The sequence below is a fragment of the Nipponia nippon genome, unplaced genomic scaffold (assembly GCF_047370975.1).
Source record: "Nipponia nippon isolate SJK-2023a ecotype South Korea unplaced genomic scaffold, ASM4737097v1 scaffold_36, whole genome shotgun sequence".
NCBI classification, from domain to species: Eukaryota; Metazoa; Chordata; class Aves; order Pelecaniformes; family Threskiornithidae; genus Nipponia; species Nipponia nippon.
Window position 1 is genome coordinate 2,554,373 of NW_028262354.1, and position 27,671 is coordinate 2,582,043.

Here is a 27,671-nt window from a genome sequence, read left to right on the forward strand (position 1 = left end):
CATATATATATCCCCAAATATATACAACCCCATATATATATATATACACACACACCCGCCCACACCCCTGACTACATCCTATATACATGTAATACCCCCAAATAAATAATCGCCTTGAGCCGGCGGAGGAAGGGTCTCAGGCAAAACCCATCCTCGCCATGCGCAGAAGGCTGGAAGATGTTAAATCACTCAAACGAGCTCCCAGCCCCGTTATTAGATCAATCACCAGGTAATTAAGCCGCCGGCGTGAGCTCGCCTCGCTGCCTCGGCAAAGGAAAGCCTCAGCGCGGCTGGCTCGGCTCAGGGTGCCGGCGTCCCCGGGGTATCCCGCAGGGCCACTGCCATGGGGACGTCGGAGCGCACGGGGAGGAGGGGAGATGGAGGGGGGTAAATCCTCTGCTCTGGGGCTCCTCCGGGCCGGAGCGGAGCCGAAGGGGCCAAGAGGGAGGCGCAGATTGCGGAGGGGAAGAGCAGCCGACCGCAATCTCTCCTTCCCCTTTTTTCATGTTTCCTCTAGCAACGGGCTCGGGGCCGCAAACATTTGGATGCCAAACCTGAACTTCCCCCCCCCAGGCTCCCGACCCAGCTCACCACTCCTCTGCCAGGCGCTCGCGGACCCTCACCCCAAACCGGGGCGACCCCAGACCCCTGCCACGTCTGTCTCAGGGGGGTCCCGGCAATAGCAAGACCCTAGCAGCAGCCAAAAAAAACCAAAACCAAACCCAAAAAAACCGACTTTCTCCGTTTCTCCAGCCCACGAAACTAAGGCATCTCAGCCACGGCCCAGCCTCCAGTTTGCACCAGCCACTGGGAATATCCCCAGGGCTTAATTAGGCCTGATGAGTCTTTTACGTTTGGATTTCCTCTGGCTTGCCACCAAGAGGTGGGAAGGGACAAACTGGGAGAGATCCCACTGCAGGCAGGAGGGCCGGGCAGGACAGGCTGGCGGTTAAACGCAGCGAGAAACCGTGGCTCCCCACCGCCCATCGTGCCGGTTCCTGCACCCGAGTCACACCGCCGGCACGGCGACGGGGAGCAGAAGGGGAGACGGGAGGGAGAAATCCACCTCCAGCAGCACGAGCCGCTCGGCTGCCCGCCACGACGGTGCAGGGATGAGCAATGGCACAAGTGCGATGGCACAAGCCAGCCGTGCCGAGGACACACCCATGCCGTGCAGAAGGAGCAACCACCACCGGTGCTCCTCCAACACCTGCACCAGCTCGAGGCAGGGTGGGAAGCATGGGGGGCTCACTTCCCCACTCCTCCAGGTCACCTTGCAGAGGCTCTGCCCCCACGAAGGGTCCCAGTATGGGACCCCTGCCCAAATCCCAAACCCTGGGCAGGTGCTGGATGGCCGCTCTGCTGCTCTCCATCCCCGCCAAGCCGTGCTCCAGGAAAGGTCACCACAGCCAAGCGCGTGGCACAGCCGCCGCCGCAGGTGTTGCGACAGCAGCCGCTGGCGCTGCCAGGACTTGGGGGACGTGGAGGGGGTGCCGGGGGGGCAGGCGGCGCGCGCGTGCAACCGTTGGAGCTACCGAGTTTCGCTCTCGCCGGCTGAGTTCCCCCTTGGGCGGCGGAGATGCAGAACCGAAACCTCCAGCTGTATGGACGCAGGCGGGCGGGGGTGGCCGGGAGGCGCAGGAGGCCTGGGGACCGGCACGGGTTTCGGAGCAAAGCCACGCACCATGCCACGCCGGTGACCAAGGGACGGTGGAGGGACTGGGGGAAGCATGGGACGAGGGACGGACGCAGGGGTCTCCGCTGCTTGCAGCAGACACCCTGCTTCTGCGCTCTCCGCACAGCTGGGCCACCCGTCTCCTTGCACCCAGCACATCTGGCAGGAGCAGAAATACCCTTCAGCGTGTGGGTGCCTACACCTGGGCGAGCTCTGGTTTGCACGTCCCCCCTCCGAGAGCCCGTCCAGGGGCTGACGCTGCTGCAGGACGTCCCCGCATATCAGCCGAGTGCCCATCAGCAGGGCCGCGACTGCCCACACAGGGGGGTCCTCCTGCCTCGCAGCACCCCCCGCTCCTCCCAGAGCAGGGAAACTGAGGCACGGAGAGGGGAAGCAAAGAGCAGAGCTGGAAGCACAAACATCCCCCTGCCCAAATCCTGATTACCTCCCCCTGAGCAAGCCCCTCGCCTCCTTCCTTGCCCCATCCTGCTCAGCCACCAGCAGCAGGAGGACCTCGAGCCTAAAACAACCCCGAAACGCCCGAGGGCATCACAGGGGCTCCCATGAAAGCCCAGGGGTGCCAAGATGTGGGTGCCCCATACCCCAAGGACCCAGCTCTTGCCCTCACCCCGGTGACGGAGGCAATGCTTCGGGCCACATTGCCATCTGCTGGCACCGGCCCCAGGGCCCGATGGCACCAGCCAACCCGGCCACAGGCGTCTGCACCTTCCCCTATAGAGCCAGCAGCGGCTCTGCAGGTGCTGTGCTGGGCACCGGGCAGGTGAGCGGGGGTACGGGTACGGGTACGGGTACAACCGGCCGCTGCCACGTTTGATCGGAGCAGCCACTGCTTGCTTTCCTTAACTAATTTTATCCGACTTTGCGGCAGCCCGGGACAGCGCATGTGCAAACCCATCCCGGAGGTGCCAAGCGGGGCTGCGGGTGCCCCCACCCCGCTCGCATCCCCCAGTACCGGCCCAGGCATCGCATGAAAGGCCCCAGTGCTGCCCCAGGGATGCAGGAGGCTTACAGCAGCAGTAACAGCTACTCCGGATTCGCAATTCCAGCTCCTACCAGCATTTCCAAGGCCGAGGTAAAGCAGAGAAGGCACCATCAGCCATTTTGCCCCCCAAACTCCCCCTAAAGCCCTCCTGACTCCCCCACCAACCCCTCCTGCCCGCTGCTGGCTCTCCCCAAACGCCACAGATGCGATTCTCACTTGTCTTTCAAGCCACGCTCTCCTTTCTGTAGCACGGCAGGAAGGGGTCCTCTGCCACTGCTTTGCAGCCACTTCACATCCACATAAAGCCCCACGCAAGGCATGGGGGGGGGATGCAAACCCCGCCGGCGCGCACGCCAACGTACACCGGCAATTTATCACCGACGCTCTGCAGCCACTGACCGCCGCAACCGCCCGTGGATGACAAGAGCGGAGCTGGAGGAAACCAACACTGAGTCTGGTTCTTCAACGCACGCGTTGGCACCCACCGATGTCTCTGGAGGGCAGCAGGTCCGGGGCTGTGCCCTGGCAGGGGCGGCGGGTGCAAGGACCAGGCGGGTGATGTTTAAGGGACGCCATCCGCAACCCCATCCCAGCGCGCCGGGGCACACATCGGCGTGCTTGGGCACGCATCTGTGCCAGCCTGGCCACCGCCGTGGCCCCCCGCCAGGCAGGGCTCGCGCGTTTACAGCAACGACGTGGACCCACGCGAAGGGCTCACGGACGGCACCAGGAGTTGCCACGTGTGTGCCCGGCACCGGCGAAGCACACGGGGTCCCCTCGCCCCCCTAGTTGGGTACAACCCCCCCTTGGGCAGGTCCCCAAGGACCCCAAAGGATTTCGCCCAGGCTGATGCAGCATTTGCCCCCCTCCCCGAGCCCGGGAACCTGGCTGGGCTGGGTGCCCCCGTGCCCGCTGGCATCAAGGCCGGCCGGCCAGCACAGCTCTGCGAGGCAGGTCCAAACTCCAGGGCCACCGGGTGAGGTGTGGTGAGCCAGGGCTGCGCGCCAGCATGCGCCGGAGCCGGGCGGGAGGGAGGATGGGAGAAAATCATAATAATTAAGAGGAAAGCCTGGGCCCCTCACCGCCGTGCTCTGCTGTCGCCTGAGTCAGCAGCCGCCAGCCCCGGGGACGTTTTGCATCGCTGCAGCCTCCCCGGGCAGCTCGGGCTGCCACCGGCGGCTCGGCCTGTCCTCTCCCCATGGAAACCAAACAAACACGTTTGCCCAAGTCCAAAAACCTCCAGCCCACCCGTCTCCCCGCTCCGACAAACAGTGGCAGGTCCTAAGTCACCTCCCGGCTGCGATTCGGTGACACGCTGGGGTGGCAGAGGGCTTTCCCAGGGTGGGCTGGGGAAGGGGAGAGGGGCTGCCAGCCAGCTCCCCAAAACCCCGTGCAAACACGACTGCAAATGCAGAGGGAGGAGGTGGGCATTCGCCAGGACGGGGGACCAGGCAAACCTCCGTGTGCCCCTCGCTGCTGTCCCCCACCCCGGGGAACGGGGACCACCACTGTGCTGGAAAATCCCAGCCCAGCTCCATGGCCCTTGCTGGAAGCCGAGAGCTTTTTTTAAACTTGCTTTTAAGGGCGACTTGCAAACAAGAAAGAAAAAAGCCCTCCTTGTGCGGAGGAGAGATGGCTTTGTGGTTGAACACAGGACGCCTGGGAGATTTGCATTTAATTCTGGGTTGTGCTACAGATCCTCCTGTGTGTCCTGAGCGAAGCCGGCCAGGGCCAGGGCTGCTGCCGCCTTCCAGGCACCCAGCACCTAGCCACAACCCCTCCTCGCCTCGCTCCCCCAGCACCCAGCCTGCCGCTGACAGCCACCGACACCAGCACCCACCGTCACTTCCAGATGAAATCCCTGCAAAGGTGCTGGAAAACCGGCCGGCGCAGCCGCGACCCGAGCGGGAGCCAGGGCTGCTCAGCCCTGAAAAGCAAAAAGGGCGTTCGCCCCCAAGCCGGTGTGCAAACCTCGAACCCTTGTGCAAACCTCAACCCCTCGTGCAAACCTCGACCCCTCGTGCAAATTCTGATCCCTTGTGCAAACCTCGACCCCTTGTGCAAACCTCGACCCCTCGCGCAAACCCCGACCCCTCGTGCAAACTCTTCAGGCCAAAGCACTGATCCGGCAGCTGAGCGCGGCTCCGCACCCGCTGCAAAGCTGGGCTTGCATCCAAAAAAGCGGGAGCCACATCCCGATGGAGCGAGCCTCTGCCACCCAGCAGCCTCCCAAAACCCAGCAGGGAAAAATCCCGAGACGGAAAATAAAATCATCCTTGGGGTTACCCAAATCTACAGGTTCAAGCCCCAAAACCCCTTGCATCCTCGGCGAATCTCCGTGGGGAGGGCGCCTACTCCCCAAACTTCAGATCCACTTTTTTTTTTTTTTAAAAAAGAAAAGATTAAAATATTTCTCTCCGTCGAGGTGCAGAGAAACACTTGCACATTCGGTGCCGTCGTCAGCAACTCCTACACCACCCCCCACGTACGCCGCTGCGAGGGGAAAGCAGAAGGGGGATTTTATAGGCACCTACAGAGAAAAAAAGCAGCTCTCTGTGTAATTTGGTTAACCAGTCAACCGAGCGGCACAAATCCGTAGGAAACTGCCCTTGCTGCTCCCCCAATGACTCGGTCCCCCGTGGGGCAACGAAACCTCCGCGGCCGGCACAAGCGTCGCCTCCCGGCACCTCTCTCTGATGGATCGGGCCCCGATGACCTTTGGAAAAATGAAAAATCCCAAATGCAACCCCCGGTATGAACACGCCAGCACCGGTGAATGCAAAAAAAGGGGGTTATCAAGTCTTGCAATCGCCGGAAAAAACTCTTGGTGCTGCAAAAGGGGACCTGGCAGCGGCACCGTGGACCTCAGCATCTTTGGTGCTTTTTCCCCTTAAAACCCCAGCCCTGCAGTCCTGTAATTTAAAGCGAAAATCACAGCGTTCAGATTTAAAAGGCAGGGAAGAGAAGCAGCTCTCTGGCCTAGGAGCCAATTAAAACAAATGGAAAGTGTTTTGCTTTTTAATCTCGTGATTTTTTTTTTTTTTTTTTAGCTAATCCCTCCATTGGAAAGGGAAGACGGGCTCGTCGGTGGGATGCTGCCGGGGGGATGCAGCCCGTGTGCAGCCCCGGCCGGGACGGCGCCTTGAGCCCTTCTGCTCTCCATTCCCATCCCTTCTGGTTCTATTTATCCTGACTTTCTCTCAGAATTACTGTACCGGGGTAGAGAAGCAATAGCAGATCTTTGGGAAACTTAACAGGGGATTTTGCTGTATTTCTGTCTCTATTTATGAAGAGGGGAGTTTTCTATTTTAAAAATACTCTTTTCAGTTTGAGTTTTTCACCGGTTTGCCCGGGAGGGTTCAGAGGCAGGAAAACCCTCCCCAGCCCCTGCAGCCCCCTCTGCTCCCGTTCGCTTTGCCCCTTCTTAGGCGACAAGCGGGGTCCGATTCCTCACCTGGCTGGAGATCACAGGATCACTTGGGTTGGAAAAATACCTTTAAGATCATCGAGATGATGCTTTTCCCACTGCAAAGGGAGCCCCGCTCCTGGGAAATTCATAAAAATGGGAAGTCTTAGAAGTGGAAAGGATCACAAACACCCAGGAATGGGGTTTGGTTCCTTCTCCAGCCCAAGGGCAAGACCTTGGATGGGATGCAGCAGAAGGGGAAAATGAGACTCAGCCGTCCAGAAGAAGGGGCTCTGCTCACCCCCCGCCGCCGCAGCAGCGTCTGGCAGCGCACCGGCGGCAGGAGCCGGTTTGAACCTCTTTGCCGATCCAGACTCCATCCATTCCCACAAGCAAGAGGAGAGCCGGAGCGGGGAGGAGGCCCTTGGATGCCATGCCCAGAGTCCATAAATTACAGCAGGGAAAAAGAGTTGCATTTGCCCTATTTCTTATCTGCCTGGAAATTGCACCGCTTTCCCAGCTGCAAAGGCAGCTCTGTTCCCAAGAATTTCAGCAAAGCCATGACCTCTTTCCAGGATCGTACAGTATATGGTGGCGGGGAGCCAGGGCTAATTATAGGCACAGGAAAAGGGGAGAGAGGCGTTTGGAAAAGCTCTACCTTCCCAGCGGCAGGGAGCGGGGTGGCACGGCCCCGGCTGAGCCCCGCGGTGGGAGCACCCCAAAGGGCTGCGAAACCCAAGGCAAGGAGAGCGAAGCCCAGGGACCCGGCGCTCCTGGACATCACTATTCCCCTTTTCTGGAAGGATAAAAGCCAGCGCAAATCACGGCTCACAAGGCTCCCCGATTCCTGCGTGCTCCGGTGCAGAAGGGAAGCCCCACGGCGGGAGCGGGACCCGCCGCTGCTCCGGCACAGGCCGAGCATCAGCACCAGCACCGCCCCGGCTGCAGAAATAAATGCAGCGAGAACCGAAGTCGCTCAGTCCTACAACAGGAATCCGAGCATTTAGGGTTCATGCAGAGACCCCATCTCCTACAGCCAAGCGATGCCACGAGCCCCTCACCGTGCCCTCCTGCCCCAGCAGCTGCCAAAAAGCACGACCTGCAACCTGAAGGCAAATGAATGTGCCTTAGGCTTTAAACACCAGCAAAGGCTCTCGAGCAAGCCACGTGCAATTTTAGAGCCTGGTTCACTTTCGTTTGCTGGGCAATGTCAGAGGAGTCACCTCCCTTCCCCTGACCCCACTGTATCTGGCACGTAGAAGCGGACGAGGACACGTTAACATTCGTGCCTGCGAGACCTTCCAGCAAAGAGGAGGCTGGACAGGAAAGCACTAAAACAGGCAGCAATTTTTTAACCACCAAGCTCCTCTTCAGAGCCACGTTTCTACACCAAAACAAAAACCAGGGAAGATAAAAATCCCACCTAATTTTTTTTTTGGGGGGGGGGGGGAAAAGCCAGCAACCCTCTCGCTTGCCGCAATGGTTTTCATTTTCCACCAAATAAAATTGAGTCTCGGCTCCGGCTGCTCGCTTATCCCCCTGTATGCTCGCTTCCTTGTTTGCTTGCGCATGTGGGAATGTGTGGGTGTGCGGTTTTTGTTTTGCTTTTTGCAATCACTCTGCAGACCATCTCCTGATGTCTTGCAGATCGCAGCCTGCAAGGCAAGCGTGCTCAGCCCCGCTCCATTATCCGCCGAGACAGATTTTCCACCTCTCCGGCTTTAGACTCATGCAAGGCCGCCCTCCTCCTCCAAAGCAGCTTCCAAAAACAGGGCTTGCAGGTATCCCGACCCCCTGGGTGCTGCAGAGCTGTTGCCGTCACCCAGTCGCCCCACAAAGGTCCCTGCATATGGGGGAAGGATGCAAAAGCTGGGTGCTGCGAAGGGGAGCGTGGCTGTGCCGGGACAGGCCGGGGCAGCCGGCGGCACGGAGCAGCAGGGCACCAGCTCCAGCCTCCCAGCGGGAAAGCGGCCGCTCGCTAAGGGAAGGAATCTGCCCGTGGCACGCTGGGTCCAACCGATGCCCTTTTTAAGGCTCCTGCGGCAGCGGGAAGGGGGTTAAGCGCGCACCGAGCTCGCCCTCCTCCTGGCATGCCGTTCAGGGTCACCTCCCACGAGCTCACCGGATAACCCCGGCTAAAACCTCACCCTTGGCACCCGGGTCCGCCGCAGCGGGGGCGCTCAGAAACGCTCCTAAGGAAGACCTAGCCTGAGCGCAAACAAAAACCAGCTCTATTTTACATTACACCCCACCCTCCCCGGCACCAACACCCCAGATGGGCACGTCCAGCGATGGAGGGGAAGATAAACAGAAACGATGTCCCCGCGGTCCGCACCAAAGACACCGGGACCGCGGGCGCCCAGCACCCACTCCTCTTCGAGCAGCCAAGTGGGAGCGGGACGGAGCAGCGGGCACCCATCCCCGCAGAGCAGAGCCCACCTCACCCGGGTACCCGGCACATCCCAACGGAGCACGTGGCGCCGGCGGGGACGACACAGCCCCTTCCCGCCCCGGCTCTGTGGGCGATGCCGCCACGTGCGGCTCTAAGCCCTAACAGGATAACAAGCTCACAATGAGATCCTAATGAAGGATTAGCGAAATACAGTTTAAAGAGATTAAGGCTGGGTGCAGCACTGAAACTTTTTTTTTTTTTTTGAGAGCCTGGCAGAGGTGAGACCTGGATTTCAGCCCCTGCCAACATGCAGGGAGCTGGCATTTGCCGCCGGCTCCGGTGACTCGGGATGGTTTTTCTGCCGCAGTTGTGCAAAGAGGGGCCGGGGCTGCAAAAAGGATGGAGGAACACAAAAAAACCCCGCTCATGGCGCCTGAAAGCCCTGCCCCAGATGCTTTAAAAGCGAGCCAGAGGCTTCCTTCATCTCTCCCCTCCCACACCAGTCCCTTCCCATCTGCATCCCAGCTGCAGGCAGCGCGGGGAGCGATGCTCTCCGTCCTGTTCATAATGACTGCTGATGTTATCCGCCCGAGCCGGAGCCTTCCAAGGAGCCCCAGGGAAGCAGGTACTCAACTCTCATTCAGGGAAAGTTATTAATATTAATTTCTTGGCTCTACACAAACAGAGCAAGAAGTCAGCCCTGGCCTCAAAGAGCTCGGCGCAACTGCCAGCCCCACGCGCGTCGAAAGGTCAGGAGTCTGGTTCGCCCCCAAATCAAACGATGATGTTTTAAAATAGAAAGCAACACATCTGGGGTTGCTTTTTGGATATTTTTGGCCACTCATATTTTTCCTGCAACCACAAACACCAGAAACTTTCTCCTCCCAAGAAAGGGCAGCGTGACTCTCACCCCATCACGGGAATCCAGGAGCTGGGAATTCGCTAAACCAGCCCCAAGACTGGTAATGCCTGGGGGTGAATGGGCAACGAGGCCGGCGCTGAGCGGGCAGCGCGTTCGCTGGCCGGGATGGGCTTGTCCCACGGGCAGCGGGGCGACCGCTCGAAGCCCACCCCTAATTTCAGCCGAGTCGCCCAAAGCCACGCGACGAAAGGGAGGTGGGGAGGGGATCTGACAAACATCCCCGTCGAGAGACTACAAAACAAATCAAATGAAGATGTTTGGAGCGGATCCAGATGTTTACTAATGACGCACATGGAGGTATAAATAATTATCCGGTAGGAATTTTGTTCACAGGCAGCTCTCCCTTATCTAATCAGATCTCAGCGCGATGCAGCCCCGGCCCCCCCCCGCTTAAAAAGTCTTGAGAAAACCAGATGCAAAATAAAAAAACTCACTAGGAGGACCAGTTTAATCCCATTAATCACTGGACATTCGGACCAGAGCTGCCAGGACTCAGATCTCATCCAGGCACAGCTCTAGGAGGGAGGATTTTCCCCCCCCCCCCCCAGCGGGAGAACTGGCGGAGGGCCGGATCCTGCGCAAGGGTGCGGAGCGGGGCCGGGAAGCCAAACCCTCGCACCCTGCCTCGTGCACGGCACCGGGTGCAGGTAAGGTGGCATCTGCGGGGACAGGAGCCGGCCATGGCATCGGCCGGATCCCTCCACAGCGGCCGCCAGGAACTCGCCAGCAGCTCTCGCCTGTAAAATCCCAGCTGCTTAAAATACACCACGAACAGAAACCTCCCTTGTCCGGCTGCGCGTTACCGACCGGCGACTTCAGAGCCCCAGCGCCGCAATTACCTAAAAATAAATGGACCACAAACCCCGAGACGCCGAATGGCAGAGGGGGATGAAGACGGCAATGAAGGCGCCCTGGCAGCGCCGAGCCCGGCAAGGCGGAGGGACCGCAGCCGCAAGCGACGGTCGCGGCATCACCGGGAAGCCCAAGCCGAAGGGTTCACATGCAACCGAAAACCAGGTAGAAAAAAAGGCTTTAACAGCTCAAAAAAACCCACCTGAGCCGAGTTTTCCCCACTGTTAACATCACCTAACCCACCGCCGCTGCTGTGGGAGGTGCCGGCATGCCGAGCAGCACCGCTGCCCCCCGTGCTGGCAGCCCTCGCCCCTCCGCCCCCCCGCCAGCATCACCGATGGTTTTCCAAAAATTAAACCAACCCAACCCACCGTAGGCGAGGCCGCAGAGGGTTTCGCAGAGGCCGGAGAGGAGCAGGGTTGGAAACTTACTGTAGAAAATTGGCCACTCGGCTCTGGCTCCTTGTCCCTACTGGTGGGAAAGTCTATAAATCTCTAATAAAGAAAAAAAAAAAATCCCCTCCCATTTTTATTCCTTCTCTCTCCCCCCCTCCAAAGGATTGCGAAACCGAGAGGGCAGCCGGGGCTTGGATCTGCAGCATTTCTGAGTTCCTACGGAGTCTGGGCTCCCTGCCACCAGCAACAGCGGCTCTGGGGGTGTGGAAAAAGGGAGGAAAAAAAAAAAAGAAGAAGAGGAGAAAAAAAAAAATCAGAAAAAAAAGAGTCCTGTTTATTTTGGGGGATGAGAGAGAAAACTTGCAATGCACAAACCAGGGAGGGTGGGGAGCGCGGCTCCGGCATTCCTGCAGGCACCGCGCACTTGGTAATAGAAAAGGCTTTTGGTTAAAAAGCCCGGATTTTGGGTGGGAATACCGAGCTGGCGGAGGATGCTCTTTCCTGGGGTGCACACAGGCGCCGAGCGATCTCCTATACAGGGTGTGCAGCACCTCCCGGGGCAGAGGGACCCAGCCCAGGGAGCACCCATGGGTGCTAACGGCGGCCCTGCCCTGCCACGTCCCCCCAGTCGCAGTAAGGGGAATTACCGAAGACGGGCTGGAAGAAAAGCCTGCTCCAGCCGTGACCCAGATTCCCCTCCAGCCTGATCCCTCACTGAAGTCATAATCCTTGGAGGGCTTCTGGTCCTCTTTTTTTTTTTTTTTTTTTTTAAAATACATCCCTGCGCGTTGCCATGGCGACGAGGGTGATGCTATAATTTCAGCATTATAGACTTCAGCGCAAGAACAGGAGGGAGAAGAAGGTTGAAATATGGACGAGCTGCACTGGGAATGTCTTTAGGGAAAAAGAATAAAAAAAAAAAAAGAAAGAAACAACCAAGGCGGCACTTCGGCTTCATGAGCAGAGGCCGGGGGAGCGGGGCTGCCCCACAGCTGAAGGGACGCGGGGGACGGGGGGCAGCTCCTGCCCCGGGGCAGGGGACCCGCTCCCGGGCATCCTTCGGGGAGCAGCTTCCCTGGGCACGGACGCTCCAGACCCCGCAGGCTTTCGGAGGATGCAGGCTGTCACCCTGCCAGGACAAAGGGACAAGTCCTAAACTCCCGGGCGGCCCTTGCAGTGCCCAAGGCAGCCCCGAGCAGGAACACCCTATTTCGGGGCGGCCTTAGCTCTGCCCACCACGGCTCAGCACCCGGCTGGTGGCAAAACCAATCAACTTCGCAAAGAAGCAGCTCCAAAAGAGCTGCCCACCCCTTTTTTTACCTCTATTTTCCACCATCTTTCTTTTCCACCTTGCTCTGCCCATGTCAGCTCCCGGTGGCATCCCATTGCCAACGGGATGCAGGAGTCCCTGAGCTCCCGTCCGCCTCCCGACGGGAGAAAAACCCGCCGCTGCTCCGTGTTTTTGCAAGACCATGAGCTACCTCTGAGTGCTCTTAGCATCACGCTATCATGGTTCGGCCCCAAGAGCCCCTCCGTTGGTGTCACCGAGTTTTCAGACTGAAAGGCGACCTGTGACACCACAGGAGGGATGAAACTGGACCCGAGCCGGAGCCCCGAGGGCTTCAACCCTCCCAAATCCCAGGAGCCTCAAGCTCTCCTGCAGCACAGGAACAGGAAAATTGCACGAGCAGAAGCTAAACCAGTTTTAACCGCGTTTCCACCACCACCCCCCATGCCCCTTCCCGCCCCATTGCCAGGCACCGAACCGGCACCCGCCGTGACGAAAAATTTCCGCAAGACGCACAAATAAAAATAAGATCGTACACAAACACCTCTGCCTAAACACAGCCCAATGGCCCGTGACCCCCACCACGAGGGAGACGGGCTGCCAGCGGGCTCACGGGGTCCCAAAGGAAGCCAGAAAGCCCCGGGGGACGCCTCGCCCCACGCCATGCTCGCCCACGCACCCTTCCAGCGCGCGGCTGCAAGCGGGGAGGTGAGAACAGGGCGCTCCGGTCCGGTGCACGGCACCTGGCGCAGCGTCCAGCGCTGCTCCAGCCACACAGCCTGCGCCCCTCGGCTTCTCTCTCTGCGCGGTGTGAGAAAAATCCCGACGGCAAAAACCGGGTGGCCGGCATTGGGAGGCACGTGGAAACCGCCATCGGTCCCGTGCCGGAGCCACGGTGCCTGGACACAGCTCAGAAAGGCAGCTTAAAGTGGGGATCCTCGGAAGGCGGCATGATGCTGGGACAAAAGGGTCTCCTGAGCCCATAAATGCTTGGAAAAAAAAAAAAAATTACAGCGTATCATTGCAAAAATGGGAAATCCAGGCATGGGGCAGCGGGTGCTGCCCACCAGCCATGGGATCCCACGCCGGGGCTCGCAACGCTCCTCGGTGCAACGTCCCATCTCTATCAGGCTGGGACCAGACCTTCAGCAAAGCTTGTATAACCTCAGGGGAAAAAAAAAAATTCAGAGCATTTTGGTTCGGTCCCCAAAGGGGAGCCAAACCCCCCCAAACTCCCAGCCCTAGCGCCCGACCTGTCAGCCCTTGAGCCACCAGGGTCGCTTTTAGCGGTGGCCTGAGCTCCATATTTAGCCTCAAAGGTATTTATCTTTGAGAAGCTAAAAACAAAGCTGCATTTGCATAACAAAAAGACCCCGTTTGCTTGGTACATGTGTAGCATCGCGGGGAGAAGGCATGCAAAGCAGCCTTCCTCCCTCGCCAAGCAGAAGGCGCTGAAGGTCACCCGAGCGGATGCTGAGCTCGCGGTGGCTGGTCCTCTCCGCTGGAAAGGACAAGGCAAGAACATCTTCCCTTACGGGAAGCCTCTTCCCGCCCTTCCCACTTACATCTCGTCCAGCTGGAGCAGCCCTCTCCGGCACAAAGGCAGGCGTGAAATTCTGCTTGCTAAAGCACACGCTCGCGTCTGGCCTTAAACCTCAAAGATCAGAGGGCAATTAACAGGTTTTTTCCAAACTCTCTTGATTTGCAACCAGAGCCGATCTCACCGTTTCCTCTCCTGGGTGCCAGCAGCCGGCCGGAGCGAGGACACGCGGCTTCGTCCCGCCTCGGGAGCAGCGTCTGCGGGGGAGCGGGGCGGCGAGGAACCTGACCCTTGGCAGGGTGCAGCGAGGTGCCGCGGCTCAGCCGGGTGCGGTGAGCCTTGCCCCTGCCACACTCCTTTGGAGGAGGGAGAGGTTGGCCCAAAGGCGGCTCCCACGACACCCAGGGATCCCGGGAGCACCCAGGACCTCACCCCACCAGGACCCCCACCCTCCCGCAGGAGCAGGCAGAAGATAGGGCAGCTCCGCGCTCACCCGTCCAACGTGCCGGGTCGGCACCCGCTGCCACGCTGTGCCCGAGGCTCAAACCGGCACCTACGTCATTGTTTTGGGACAAAGTCCCTTCGCGAACCAGTGCCACCCAACGCCCTGTCTCCTCCTTATCTCGCACCGGCGCACACCGCCGCAGCACCGCGCTGCTACCAAAACCCCTTTTGCCCCGCCACCCCCGCAGCTCAATTAAAGCCCAACCATACCCAAGACCAAAGGGGGATCACACCGAACCCCAAAAAGCACTGATGCGCCCAACGCCGCCCCAAAAGACAGATGCTCGCCTCTCCCCCTGCAATAAAACGCCAGCTCTGGGGAGAGGATTGATGGAGGGAGCAAGAAGCAGCATACCAGCCACCAGCTGCCGCGGGAAGAGGCTTGGCTGCCTTCGCCACCAGCATCCTGCTCCAACCATTTGTTCTGCTTCTATTTTAGAAAGCGATGGGGCTCGGCGCTACGCGGCTCCCAACCTCCCCACCGCCGAGCGAGGCGACAGATTTCTGCAAAGAGGTAGCGCCGGCTCCGCTCCCCATCTTGGCAGCAGCATCCGCGCGGGGCCGGAGATATTTTTGAACGAGCGAGTCGAGAGGTGCTAGTTTTCCCGGCGGCTCGTTGCCGGCGCGTGGGAAGGACGGCCGTGCCGAGTCAAGGAAGGTTGGGGATGGATCCGTGATTGATCCCTGTGCCTGAAACCCAGGAGATGGGGCACTGAGTCCTCATAAGCTGCGCAGAGCGAGATGTCCAGTGGCGCACCGAGTTCCCTGGGAAAGCATCCCCCAAGAGAAGAGGCTGGAGAGCAGCCTGGCTCCTGCTGCACCCCAGCCCCGCAGCCCTGAGCCCTTCCCAGGAGCCCCCACACCGGTCCGTGCACTCGGAGGGGAGCCCGGCACGCAGACGCTGCCCGCGCGATCCCAAGAGCTGCTCCTCACCGGAAAACCAGACCGAAAACTGCCCCAAGCCCCCGTCCGAGCAAGCCCTGCCTTCACCCAACTCTTCCACCCCGCTTCCCAGTTATCGAAATAAATTTGCTGCTACCACAAGGTTTCCTTAAGGGCAGAGACGCATCTCCAGGGAGCACGTGGTTTATCCCCAGGGATAACGGTGCCCGGAGGCACCTCCTTGCCTCTGCCATGACCTCCCCAGTGGTGTGAGCACCGGAGGAGACGCTCGGTGCCGCACACCAACGCTTTGCTTTCCCCCATGGTTTTTCCAGCAAGTTCTCAGACGGTCTGAGCGCCGCACACGGGGCTCTGCACCCGACGGTGCGGGTGCCTCAGCCAGCGGATGCCGCCGAAGTCAAAGCTCCCTTCGGCATAATTTTAAAGGCCAAAATTCCCCCTGGCGCTGCCTGGCAGGGAGACGGTGCCGGCTGGCAGAGCCAGGCTCCGGCAACGCCGGGTTTTTAACAAGCTGCAGGTTCTTCAGCCACTCCAACCTGCCACCCCCTCATCCAGCCGAACGGCACCGGGGTCCCCTCCCGGACAAGGTGACGCAGAGCCCAGAGATGCTGCGGGTGCGGCAGGACACCGCACCCCGCCGGGGACAGCCGCGGTCCCCAACCACTTGCGCTCAGGTAAGACGGGTTGTTCCTCCCAAGGCTGAAAGCTCGCTCGCACGCCGGCGGGAAGCCTGCAGGTACCAGCTCCACGGGGACATTTATCACGATATTTAGACAACGCATGACAACTCAGTCCTTACCTACAGTTACGCAAAGAGACGGCCCCTCTCTGCCTCCAAACCGCCTCAAAACTGGTCAAAACCCACTCATTTCTTCGCAGCCCCGAGCTTTGCAGAAGGTGCTCTCCCATGGGTGCCACCACGGAGCAGGAGCACCCACGCCTGGAGCCCGATCCTGGCCATTCCCCGCCGCAGCCCCTAATCGCACTGGTTTATCTCCCGCTCCCAGCAGATGCTCTGGGTGCAGACCACCGCGGCCTGGGGCTGCGGGATGGGACGGTCTCGGCGACTGCACTGGTAAAAAAAAAAAAGTCTGGCCGGTCAAAATAACTCATCCACATTTTTTTTTTTTTTCATTTTTTTCTTCCCTGCCAGTGGAAACTCCTGCTGCGGCACCGTGTCTCAAGGTTACTGCTTGGGGTGGGGGAGGATTTCAGGTTTTACAATCGAAAAATTCCAGACAGATACACAGAAACATTGCCAGTTTTACTAAACAGAAGTCCTTCATCCAATTTATTTAATTTAACTTACTTTTTTTTTTTTTAAGCTTGATGCAGCAGGTTTTAAGCAAACCCCATTTTTTCAGCCCCCAAAATTTCGACCGCTTTGACAGAAAACTGTCACTGATGCCGTGAACATTTTCCATTCTCAATTTCTTTTTTGAGGAGAACCAAACCAAACCAATCTGACCCCACAGATTTTCCCCACCTGCACGACATGGGATGTGTTCCTGGGTATTTGTTTCTGCGGTGCCTAGCAATTTTTCCCTGAAGTCTTCCAATAATTGGAAAGGAAAATTTCTCTTTTTTTTAAAAAAAAAAAGTTTCATCTTAAAAATAAGAAAGAAAAAAAGATGCTTTCCAAGAGGATGGAGAAAAGTCGCATTGTTCCAAAAGGCACTTTCATTTAAAAAGGAAGATGAAAACTTTCAACCAGGGCTATTTATAACCGCTGCTTATATCCCAATAACACCTTCCACCGCGCAAGCTCCGCTGCATCCTCCTGGGCAGGTAACACCCTGCCGACAGCCCCCAGCACCCTGCCGCGGGGTGCAGGATCCGGCCTCGCAGGCGATGCAAATAATCCCTGTTGCAGGAGGAGGAGGAATCCCTTTGCTGCCTTCCCAGAGGAGCCCTACAAGAGGTGACCCCGTTGCAGCCCCGGGGTGGCCTCGGGTCGGGGACCCGGCTCCGTGGGCAGGCGCTGCCTCCCAAATCTCTTTACTATTTTTTTGAGCTGCGGGGGGGGGGGAAGAAAAATTAAAAAAATTCAGGAGCTGCAGCTTTGCCCTGCCTCCTTCCAAAAAAAGGCCGATGCGGCAGCAGCGCCGCAGCGGGAGGTCGCCCGTCCCCGTGGCACCCGGTCCCCCACCCGCTCCCCGAGCATCCCGGCTGGGGGGCGAGCGGAGGCACCTCCTCCTGGAAGCGGTTTTGGGTTTGCGCCGGACGCTTGCTGGAAGCTGTTTGAAGTTCTGGAAAGAGAAATGATTCCTCCTCCTCTTCCTCCCTGCCCAGAAATAGGTCATTTAATTACCACCTTTCCAACCCCAAAACAACACTGACTCAAGGCAGGAGGTGGGAGCTCTTCAACCCCGCGCCAGCTCATGCCCAGCAGCAGCCCAAAGACACCGCGGCACGGCTTTGACCTTGAGATGTTTTGCGCCGGCAGGACCCGGGCGTCGGGGCAATGTCAGCACGGACGGCAAGGACTCAGCTCCCCCCTTCTGGATTTCAATTAGCGCTGTTCAATTAAAGCAAGGAGGGTCGGGGAGGCGGGTGCTGCGGAGCCCCGCCACGCACCGCCACCACACACGGCCACCAGGCGCGGCCGGGCGCCGGCTCCAGGAAAACCAACGGCTAATTGCACATTGTGAAATAATACGTGTCCTGCTCGGCACCGAGTGAAACGTGCAGCCCCGGCGCGGTCCGGTCTGGCTGCTTCGGGATGGGACACCGCGGTGGCTCCTGGGTGGTGGCCGGAGCCTGACACATCCCGGCGCGGGCATTAGCCTGCCCTACCAGCTCATCCTCACCGCGCGCACCAAGGCACCTGCCCCGGCACCGCTCTTGCCGATTCGCGCTTCGCTTTCGGCAGGCCGGGGAGCAGCAGCACCGCTTGCCAGCAGGGATTGGAGCGGCACAAAGCTGTTAAAAGCCCCACTGGGTGCCGTGGAAGCACCCGGCATCGGGAACGGGCCCCGGTGGCTGCTCCGGCATCCCAGCGCTTGACCGCAGCCAGGACATCTCACCACCACCAGACCCCTCCAGGTAACACGGACCCTGGCAGCAAGGAGCCCCGACACCATCGCATGCACCTCGTCTCATCCATACCTACCGCCCTGCTTTTATACAGGGGAAGAGGCTCACCTATAGCTCGGGAGAGAGCGGCCGGGGAATCGGGGAGCAGCTGCAACATCTCCCGAGCTTTGCTGCGAACCAAAACGAGCCGAGCTTCCCCAAAAAACTCTCCCCGTGCAGCTCGGCGGCCCCACTCCCCCCATCTTTTTAGCCACCATTTAAGAGAAAGCAAATGTCCAGCCCACCCCCCCAAAATAAATCCCTCTGAATTGATTTCCCGCGTATTTAACAAGCCCTCACTCCACGTGGGCACTTTTTTTTATTATTTTTTAAAGGATGCAAGCTCTTGTCCGTTTTTCAAGCGGTGGGGAGCTACAGCAGGGAGACACCAGGAGCGGAAGAAAAGGAAAAATTAAAAGAAAAACCACAAGCAAACCAAACTGGAGTGCGAGATGAAAAGCGACAGATCTGTGGAGGTAGAGCTGCTGGCAGGCAGACGGCTAGATCCATCTTGAAAGCAAAAGCAAACTGCTGCTCAAACAAGGCAGAGGGAAAAACCTAGAGGTCTTCCGGCACTGCCTAAGCTCTGATCAAACAAAATGATTAACAAATTTCAGCTTTTTATTGAAAGCTTCTCTAATTAGAGGAAAAAAGGAAAGAAAACTAAATAAAAAAAAACCTGAGAGGCGCATCCGATGGTAAAGTAATAAATACCGTCTCGGGGAGGCGAGGGGTTGATGCATCCCGTAGTCCTGCCGTCACGGGGAGGGCGAGCGCGGCCGGGGGCACCCGGCTCCCACCCCGCAGCACCCGGCACGGCCGCGGGTTTCTGAGCCTCCCTTCCCTCCCCAACCCTCCTCCTCCTCCCTGCCCCTGCTCTGACTCACTTGCGTTTTGCTCACCGCGTCTGGCTCAGCGGCAGAGCCGTACCTTCCCGGGGGCAGGACTGTCATTTGCAATAGAGTCACCTCCGAACTCCGGACAGCTCAGCCTCTAGGAACTGCCAAAATAGCTATAAAAATAAGAAAGAGCCCCTGGCCCGAGGAGCTCGCCCTCCCAACAGATGGGACGGCCACGGAGCGAGGCAGAGGGGATATTTTTAGCTCTGGTTGCAGATGGGGAAGTCCGGCACGGCGTCTGCACGGCAGCCCCCACCGCTGCCCGTGCTAGCTCACCACGGCCCGGCTCCGGCCACCTCCGTGTGCGCTCCTGGGTATTAACGGGATTTAACGGGATGCTGCCTGCTCACTTCCCAAGCCTCGGGCACCGCCTGGCCAGGGCCGGCTCGCAGCACCGCGGCTCTGCACAGCATCTCCGCCGGCACTGGGCTGCCAGTGGCACCCGGCGGGGCGGCAGCGGTCCGGCGAAGCGGGGGCGATGCCACCGACACACATCCCTCTCCCTCTTTCCCCTCCGTTCCCAAAGAAGCCACCGCAAAACGGCCGCGGCCCTGCGATCCATCGCGGCGGGGGGACGCCAAGCAGCATCCCGTGGCAGGTCCCTCCCGGCATGCACCGAGCGATGCCGGCCTGATGCCGGGAAGTGCTCTGGCTTGGAAAAAAGAGGGAAAAGCAATTTCTGCCCCTCACCGCTGCTGCTTTTTTAAGTTTAAATGACTCGCCCAGGGTCACAGAGCCCATAACGGAGCCCTCCCCTACTGGTCCAGGCCCTCCTGGTCCTTCGGGATGAACCGGGCGGCATCACCCACCCACCCCCCCCCCGCTTTCATCCTCCCTCCGCAAGCCGGGGCCTGCACCGGCATCGACACCTCCCTGCCAGGCAGCTGCCAGCGGCGGCTCCCGGCACGTGCCAGCACCGCGGCAGCTGGGTCCCGCTCCCGTACTTTTCGTCCGACACTTTCGGCTTTGTTCTCCTTCGCACAAAGCCGCCGTTACGCTGCCCTGGCAGCACGGAGGGACCTCGAAGTGGATGTGGTTTATGACCATATTTAGGCTCCTTTACGTTGCCAGAGTCGCAGTAAAGGGTTGCGGCGTTAAATGAGAATCAGACCCCACTTGTTTCACTTGGCAGCCTGGGAAAAATCCACCCTGGGCAACTCCGGCACCGTCCGTGCCTCCACCCTGCCCGCTTGGGGATAGGATAAAATAGCAACAGCCCTTTCCAGCTCTGCGGTTGCACTTCCCAAGCGGAGCCGAGAGCCCCACAGCAGCGAGGAGGGGGGGATTAAACACATTAAACACACACACCCCCCTGAGAGCAACACCAAAGCGTGGGGAAGCAAAGGGACTTGCCCAAGGTCACCTGCTCACAGCACCGGCACTTCCCAAGGTCCCCGGAGCCCCCCAGCAGGACCGAGCACACGCGGGGACGTGACCGCCCAGCACGAGGAGCCCCCGAGCCGGTTTGTGCCGGGGAGGGGCCGGGGAGGAGTAGAAGCGCCGAGCCACCAGACACGGGAGCTAATGCCCCTTCAACACGAGCACGTTAAATCCCTGCCATGACGGAGGTGACGGCGCTTTTCCACCGCGCTGGCAGCACCGACGAAACCCGAGCAGCGGCCCCCGCCGCTCCGGAGACATCGGCCACCTGCTCCCAGCCAAGCACAAGTGCGGATGCCTCAGCCTGGCAAAGCCATGACAACTGCAGGGGCTGAAAGGCAAGGAGGGGGGGGGGGAAGGAGAAGCCCTGAGGCCCGTCCAGAGGTCCGTGACCTTCAGGAGCCCACGGGCAGCAATCCCGAGGGCAGGGCAGGCAGCTCAGTTTGAGCTCCCAAGGGATACGGGCAGCCCCAGCGCTCCCTGGGCCAGGGCCATCAGCATCGAATCGGTGCAGGGAAGGAAAGAAAATACCCAGGATAAACCTTACCTACACCCAAAATCCACAGCCCCTCGCCTGGATGAGGGGACAGGGCTGCCGCAGCATCCCCATCGCGCCAAGTCCGGTACAGCCCCGTCCCCAGCAAGGTTTCGGGCTGGCTGTCCTGGGACAGGGATTTAAGAGCACCCACCTCAGCGGAGCAATGCCAGCCTGAAAATTCACGTGGGACCGTGCACTGCAGGAGAAGAGGCTTTGGAGGGGCAGGATCGGGCCTTCCCCGGCGAGGGGGCTGGCAGAGGCGGTGTGCCGAAGGGAGGAGGCACCGGGGGAATCCGCACCAGCTGTGCTCCACTTACCGGTGTCTGCCTGCCTGCCTGCCCAGACCCCTGCCTGCCCAGACCCCTGCCTGCCCAGACCCCTGCCTGCAGGTGGGGGGAAGCATCACTGGCCAAAAACGCGTGGCAGCTCCCGACAGCCGGGGAGGATGAGGAGGGGGGGACGCCCCAGCTCGTGGCCGTGCAGAGCCGTGGGGTGCCACGGGGCTCCCGGGGCACGGAGGGAAGAGCCGCGTGCGTGCACACACGCGTGTGTCTCGCTGGGTGTGTGCTGCTCTTGTGCACAAGATGGGGGGGGAAGCAAATAAATAAAAAAATAAAAGCCAACAACAAAGCCAAGGGGGCGAGCTGGTGGGAAGGAGATAAGCCGCTGGCAAACAGGCGTTACAGATGCTAAACAGCACCCAGGTGCCGGGACGCCCTGTCCACCGCATCCTTCCCCCGGCATCGCGCGGCCCCTCGTACCGCCAAGCCGAGGAAACGCTCAACGTCCCGGGGAGGCCATGGCGGCTGTACCGGGGGCTTTGCCCCCCACCACGGCACCTCGCTCCGGCCGCTGGCAAATGGCAGCCGCGGCGCTGTGCCCCCACCGCCACCGGCCCGGAGGAACAAACAATCACAGCTGTCAGCTCCGGAGCCGGCACCCGGCCAAGTCATTGAAGCTCCAGGACTCGATTTACCGCCGGCTCGCCGAAAAGCTGCTCTTGCCAATCAACCCGCAGCCCCCCGCACCGGCACCCCGAGCCTCGCCGGCGGCTCACTCCGCCGGCGGTTCCCCCCACAGCACCATTACCGTCACCCCATGCCCCAGCAGGGTGGGCACCCCCCCCCCCAAAAGCTGCTGGACCCCGCTTCTCGCTCGGTCCCACAAGCTCCTGCTCCGGGGTGGCGGTGGTCTCGCCGCTGGGCTCGGGGACTGTCACCACGGGGGTCTGACGGGGGGTGCAACCCGCCCCAGAGCGGGGTGAGCACCCCCCTGTGCCTGCCCCCCACCCCATCGGCAGCACCCAGCACCGGCAGCACCCAGAGGGACCCATCCCCTTGCATCCCCCCCCCCCGCCCCTCTCACCTGTCCCCCCGCAGCGCCCGGGCCGAGGCGACACTTCTTCCCCTTCCTCCCTCTCCCTCCTTCACCTCTGCACCATTTTGGTGACGGTTTGTTTTGAAGCGGCGGCGGAGGAGGAGAAGGGGGGGGGGGGGGAGAGAAGAGCGAGGAGGAGGAGGGGTGGCGGGGGGAAGGATGTGCTCTCCGCCCCCGCCGGCTGCGCGCTCCGTGCTCCGGCCCCGCTCCGCCGCCCATCCCCGCCGCCTCGGGGCGGCACCGCGCAGCGGGGGCCTGGCGACAAGGGGGGGGGGGGGGGGGGTGGGGGTGTCCCCCCCTCCGGTACCCCCCCCCAAAGCAGAAACACAGACAGACAGACAGACAGAGCTCCTCGCCCTCCCGAAGGCGGGAGGCACGGCCCGGGGCGGAGGGGCGGGAGGGCGGCGTTCTCGGAAGTCATGGCAAAGACGTTAAGAAAAAATAAATAAAAAAGAATTAAAAAACGAGAATTAAAAAAAAAAAAAATGAGCAAGACGAGGTTTAAAAAAACCCCCAGAAGCGCGAGAGAAGGACGGGGACCCACCTCTAGCGGGGCGCGGAGCCCAGCCGCCTCCCGGGGCTGCGGCGGAGCCGGCGGGGAGCGACCATGGCCGGGGCCGGCCCAGCCCAGCGTCAGGACGCGGCGCGGCGCAGGGCGCGGGCGGCGGCGCGGGCAGCCAATGGCCGCGGCGGCGCGGAGGAAGCGGAGCGGGGCCGGGGGCAGAGCCGGGGCCTAGGGGGGGGCGAGCCGGGGGCTGGGGGGGAGCAGAGCCGGGGCCTGGGGGGGGAGCCGGGGGCTGGGGGGAGCAGAGCCGGGGGCTGGGGGGGGGGGCGAGCCGGGGGCTGGGGGGAGCAGAGCCGGGGGCTGGGGGGGCGAGCCGGGGGCTGGGGGGAGCAGAGCCGGGGCCTGGGGGGAGCAGAGCCGGGGGCTGGGGGGAGCAGAGCCGGGGGCTGGGGGGAGCAGAGCCGGGGGCTGGGGGGGAGCAGAGCCGGGGCCTGGGGGGGGAGCCGGGGGCTGGGGGGGAGCAGAGCCGGGGGCTGGGGGGGGCGAGCCGGGGCCTGGGGGGGAGCAGAGCCGGGGGCTGGGGGGGGGGGAGCCGGGGGCTGGGGGGAGCAGAGCCGGGGGCTGGGGGGGGCGAGCCGGGGCCTGGGGGGAGCAGAGCCGGGGGCTGGGGGGGGGCGAGCCGGGGGCTGGGGGGGAGCAGAGCCGGGGGCTGGGGGGGAGCAGAGCCGGGGGCTGGGGGGGGCGAGCCGGGGCCTGGGGGGGAGCAGAGCCGGGGGCTGGGGGGGGCGAGCCGGGGGCTGGGGGGGCGAGCCGGGGCCTGGGGGGGAGCAGAGCCGGGGGCTGGGGGGGGCGAGCCGGGGCCTGGGGGGAGCAGAGCCGGGGGCTGGGGGGAGCAGAGCCGGGGGCTGGGGGGCGAGCCGGGGGCTGGGGGGAGCAGAGCCGGGGCCTGGGGGGGGAGCCGGGGGCTGGGGGGAGCAGAGCCGGGGGCTGGGGGGGCGAGCCGGGGCCTGGGGGGGAGCAGAGCCGGGGGCTGGGGGGGGAGCCGGGGGCTGGGGGGAGCAGAGCCGGGGGCTGGGGGGGCGAGCCGGGGGCTGGGGGGAGCAGAGCCGGGGGCTGGGGGGAGCAGAGCCGGGGGCTGGGGGGGGCGAGCCGGGGCCTGGGGGGAGCAGAGCCGGGGGCTGGGGGGGGGCGAGCCGGGGGCTGGGGGGGGCAGAGCCGGGGGCTGGGGGGGCGAGCCGGGGGCTGGCGGGGGCGAGCCGGGGGCCTGGGGGGGGCAGAGCCGGGGCCTGGGGGGGGCGAGCCGGGGGCTGGGGGGAGCAGAGCCGGGGGCTGGGGGGGAGCAGAGCCGGGGGCTGGGGGGGCGAGCCGGGGGCTGGGGGGAGCAGAGCCGGGGCCTAGGGGGGGCGAGCCGGGGCCTGGGGGGGCGAGCCGGGGGCTGGGGGGGAGCAGAGCCGGGGCCTGGGGGGGGCAGAGCCGGGGGCTGGAGTGGGGCAGAGCCCGGGGCCTGGGGGGGGCAGAGCCGGGGCCTGGGGGGCAGAGCCCAGGGCTGGAGTGGGGCAGAGCCGGGGGCTGGGGGGGGGGGCAGAGCTGGGGCCCAGCGGGGGAAGAGCCCAGGGCGGGAGTGGGGGAGAGCCGGGACCCCCCCTCAGGGTTTGGTGCTGAGCGGCGCGGCCCCACTCGTGTCGGTGCTTCCCCACAGCAGCAGGATGGGGAGATGTGGGCTCCGCCATCCCCCGTGTGCCGCCGCGCCGGGGGGACGGGGGGGTTTTGCCTCGAGCTCCCGTAAGGGGGACGAGGCGCAGGTCAGTGGGGTCGGTGGGGTGCGGGTGGCACCGTCCCGGCCCTGAACCCCAGGGCTGGCCTTGGCACCTGTTCCTAAAAGCCACGCTGGGGCACCTTAGTCACCCCTCGCCCCGGCGAAAGGGCCGGTTCTGCGGTAGGGATGCTGGATCTGGCACCAGCACAGAGCCCTCGTGGGCACAACGCCGCCCGGCTTGCCCCGGTACGAGCCGCCCCGTGCCGCGGGGCTGCTCTCGCCTCCTGCGTCTCCAAGGCGTGGGGCTCCCGCAGGACATCGGCGCGAAGCCGGCCCTGCCCCAGCCCTTCCCCGCAGCACCAGGTCCTCGGGGCCATGAACACGCAGCCGAGCGCACACCGCCGGCACCGACCAGCCATGGCGAAAGGCTTCCTGCGCTCCGTGGCTGCGGGGCCGCAACGCCCAGGCCCAGCTCCAGGCTGGGACATTGTGTTCCCTCTCCTCCGGCTTCTGGAGCTTCAACCCGAATAAATTGCTCTGTGGTTACCCTCAAGAAATCCAGCCTGTTGAACGACGACTTCCACTGCAGCGCTCGCGCTGCGCCAGGGCTGTTTGGGGCTGTGGATTGGGGCAGGACTCTGATTTTTAGGGGGTTGCAGACCTGGTGCTGTCCCCATCTCACCGCCTTGTCTGGTGCCGCGCAGCCGCGGCGTCAGGGCGGCGCTGGTGCCGGCAGCCTCGGGGCTGGGGATGCGGATGGGGCCGGTGGCTGGAAGGATGCGGACCTCCCGCCTGCACCCCTGGGCCCGGTGCTGGTTTTCCCACCGGATGAGCTCTCCGGCCGGCGAGCGCTGGCCGGAGAAGTGCCGTATGGCACAGCCGGGGCTCGGCACGGGCTCAGCATGGGGCGCAGGCTTTCCTTTCCCAGGGCCGCATGTGGCGTGGCGGGCCTGAGCAGGCTCCCGTGTGCCACAGAAAGCAGTAAAAATAAAAATCAAGTTGGTGTGGGGCTGCGCCCGGCGCAGCAAGCTTGTGCCAGGGGTCAGAGCCTCCCCGGGAGATGGTTCGTGGGTCCCCCTGACCGGCGGACGTGCAGCCCACCTGCCTGTACAGCCGGCACGGAGCCAGCCAGCCAGTCTGGCGGGAGCCCGATGCCCCAGAAGACGGGGATGCTGAGCGATGACTGTGTCACGCACGCGGCCGCTCTCCCAGCGTGAGGGGGCTGGGGACCGGTGACGAGGGTGTCCCAGCCCCGCTGGGTCGCGTCCGGCTGGAGCACTGAGAATATGGGCGCTCCCTGAAGCACAAAAACAGCCGCAGGGGAGTTGCCGGGCTCGGGGGAGCAGAGCCAGCCATTGCATTTTTACCAAGACCATGCCTGTAACCATAACCGTCACCCGGCTCGCAGCGGCGCACGGTCCCCTGCGCCGGCCTCCTGGCTCCCCCGCGGCACAAGGTGCTGCACAAACCCCAAAAACCCAATGACCTCCCCAAAGGCCTGGGGTGATTTGGGAGGCTGGGGTGTGCTCCCGTTGGGGCTGTTCCTCGCGGCTGGCTCTTCCTCCAGCCCCATCCCAGGCCGGGAGGGGAGGAAGAGGTTCCCCGATGCCGGTGACTCAGCCGAGGGGGACGTTTTGCAACACACTGGGCGTGGGAGGAGGCTCCCGGTGCGTGGAAAGTAGGCGGCGAATTATCCGAGGTGTGCGGTGAGCACGTGGCGTGGGGATGCTCACCGGCAGGGAGCAAACGCTGCGGGGAAAGGCGGGTGGCGAGCGGACCTGCAGCCCGGAGCTGGGGAAGGGGGTCCCACGCCGGGGCTCCCGGGGGGACAGCGGATGCTCGGGGCCGGGATGGCGGCGAGGCCGCAGCCGGCCGCCCTGGGCTGGGCTTTCTCAGGGTCTGGTGCGTGCGCCCCACACCGCGGCGCGGCTCGTGCGCCTTTCCCGCATTAATGTGGGGCAAATTAAGCAAAACCACGACTATCTCCGTTGGGGCAAGAGGTAAGAGGCACTCAACGGAGAGGCCGGAGCCAACCCGAGCATCGCCAGCGGCACGGGCACCTCGGCCGCCGTCACCCCTCTGACTCAGTGACACAGTTCCCTGCCGGCTCCTTCCCCCATCGCAATATGTATTTCTCGTGGACTTTTCAGTGTGTTTGGCTTTTTGGGGCTGTTTGTTGTCAGATAGTTATTGTATTATATTTATTGTTAGAAATAGGGCTATTTTTAGCACCCTGTTGGTTTAGATAGAGATGGGATTAGTCATCTCACCAAGAGCTGTTTGCAGTCTCTCCTCAAGGATTCTCTGGGGTTTGTTTTCCAATCAGCTGAGATCATGTATCCAAAGAAATAAAAAATAAAAATAGTCGTAATAATGCGCAGCAGCCGAGCTCCGGTGCCTCTCTGCGAGCTACGGCGTGGAAACGAGGGAAGGATCCAATCCAGGATATTTATGAGACGAAGACGAGAACATTACTATGAACCTCAAAGTATTTTGGAAAGTCAGTTTAAGCTGTATTTTTTTTTTTTTTTTCTCTTGGGAACCAAATGCTGAGTAACTCCCTTCCCACACCAGGCTGATGGCTTCGTACAGCTGGTACGCAGCCTCTTGACAGTGGAAATTGCTTTCCCTTGCCCTGTGCCAGCGGGTAGGAGGCAGGACTCCTGGGTCTTCCAAGATGTGCAGCCACCTACACCCTCAGGCTATTAAAAAAAATATATGACACCCAAAAACCTGAAGTGGGGAAAGCATTTGCTCCTTTCCTGCACCGAGAACTGGGAAGACGGGAGCGGAGCTGGTTGAAGGCTGGTTTCAAAGCCAAGAGGCCGAGAGCAGCGTCCCGTGCCAACGAGCGGCAGCTCTACCCTCCGTGCCGTGACTTTCGGGCGCTCTCTGCCTCCATTCCGCCTCCGAGCCGAGCGGGAGCAGAGCTCCCGAGCTGGTTTTGGGGAGACCAGTTTGGCTCTTAAAAAAGATCGGAGTCGGATGCGGCGAGGAATCAAAGTCGGCGCCTCAACTCATCGCTCGCTGGCGTGGAAGCGCCGCCGGCGGCACGTCCCCCGGCAATGCCGGCGCCCTTGGGATGCTGCAGGGCTTGAAGCAAGGAGGGGGATGTGGGTCTCCTGCCAGCCCCACGTCAGCGGGACCCTGACCCTGTGGGTGGGTGGCGATGTCCTCGGCGGTGGCACAGCCCACCGCCAGGGACGGGGGAGCAAACACCGACCCGGGGAGAGGAGCCGGAGCAGTGCAGCGAGATGCGCG

The 27,671-nt window shown here is 61.9% G+C and overlaps 1 protein-coding gene across 10 annotated transcripts in view; it reads right to left on the reverse strand.

Annotated features, from left to right (window-relative positions):
- The window catches only part of MEF2D (myocyte enhancer factor 2D), a 98,629-nt gene that overhangs the window by 55,154 nt on the left and 15,804 nt on the right, over positions 1–27,671 (reverse strand). For 6 of the 10 annotated variants that reach the window (XM_087772214.1, XM_087772213.1, XM_087772216.1 and 3 more), the window contains exon 1: positions 22,694–22,792. The exons of 1 other annotated variant lie outside the window; for it this stretch is intronic. The gene's annotated coding sequence lies outside the window, so the exon portion shown is untranslated. Of the gene's footprint in view, positions 1–10,621; positions 10,832–22,137; positions 22,196–22,693; positions 22,793–27,671 lie in introns of those variants that run through there. 3 more of the 10 variants (XM_087772209.1, XM_087772211.1, XM_087772210.1) reach the window with 3 other exon arrangements.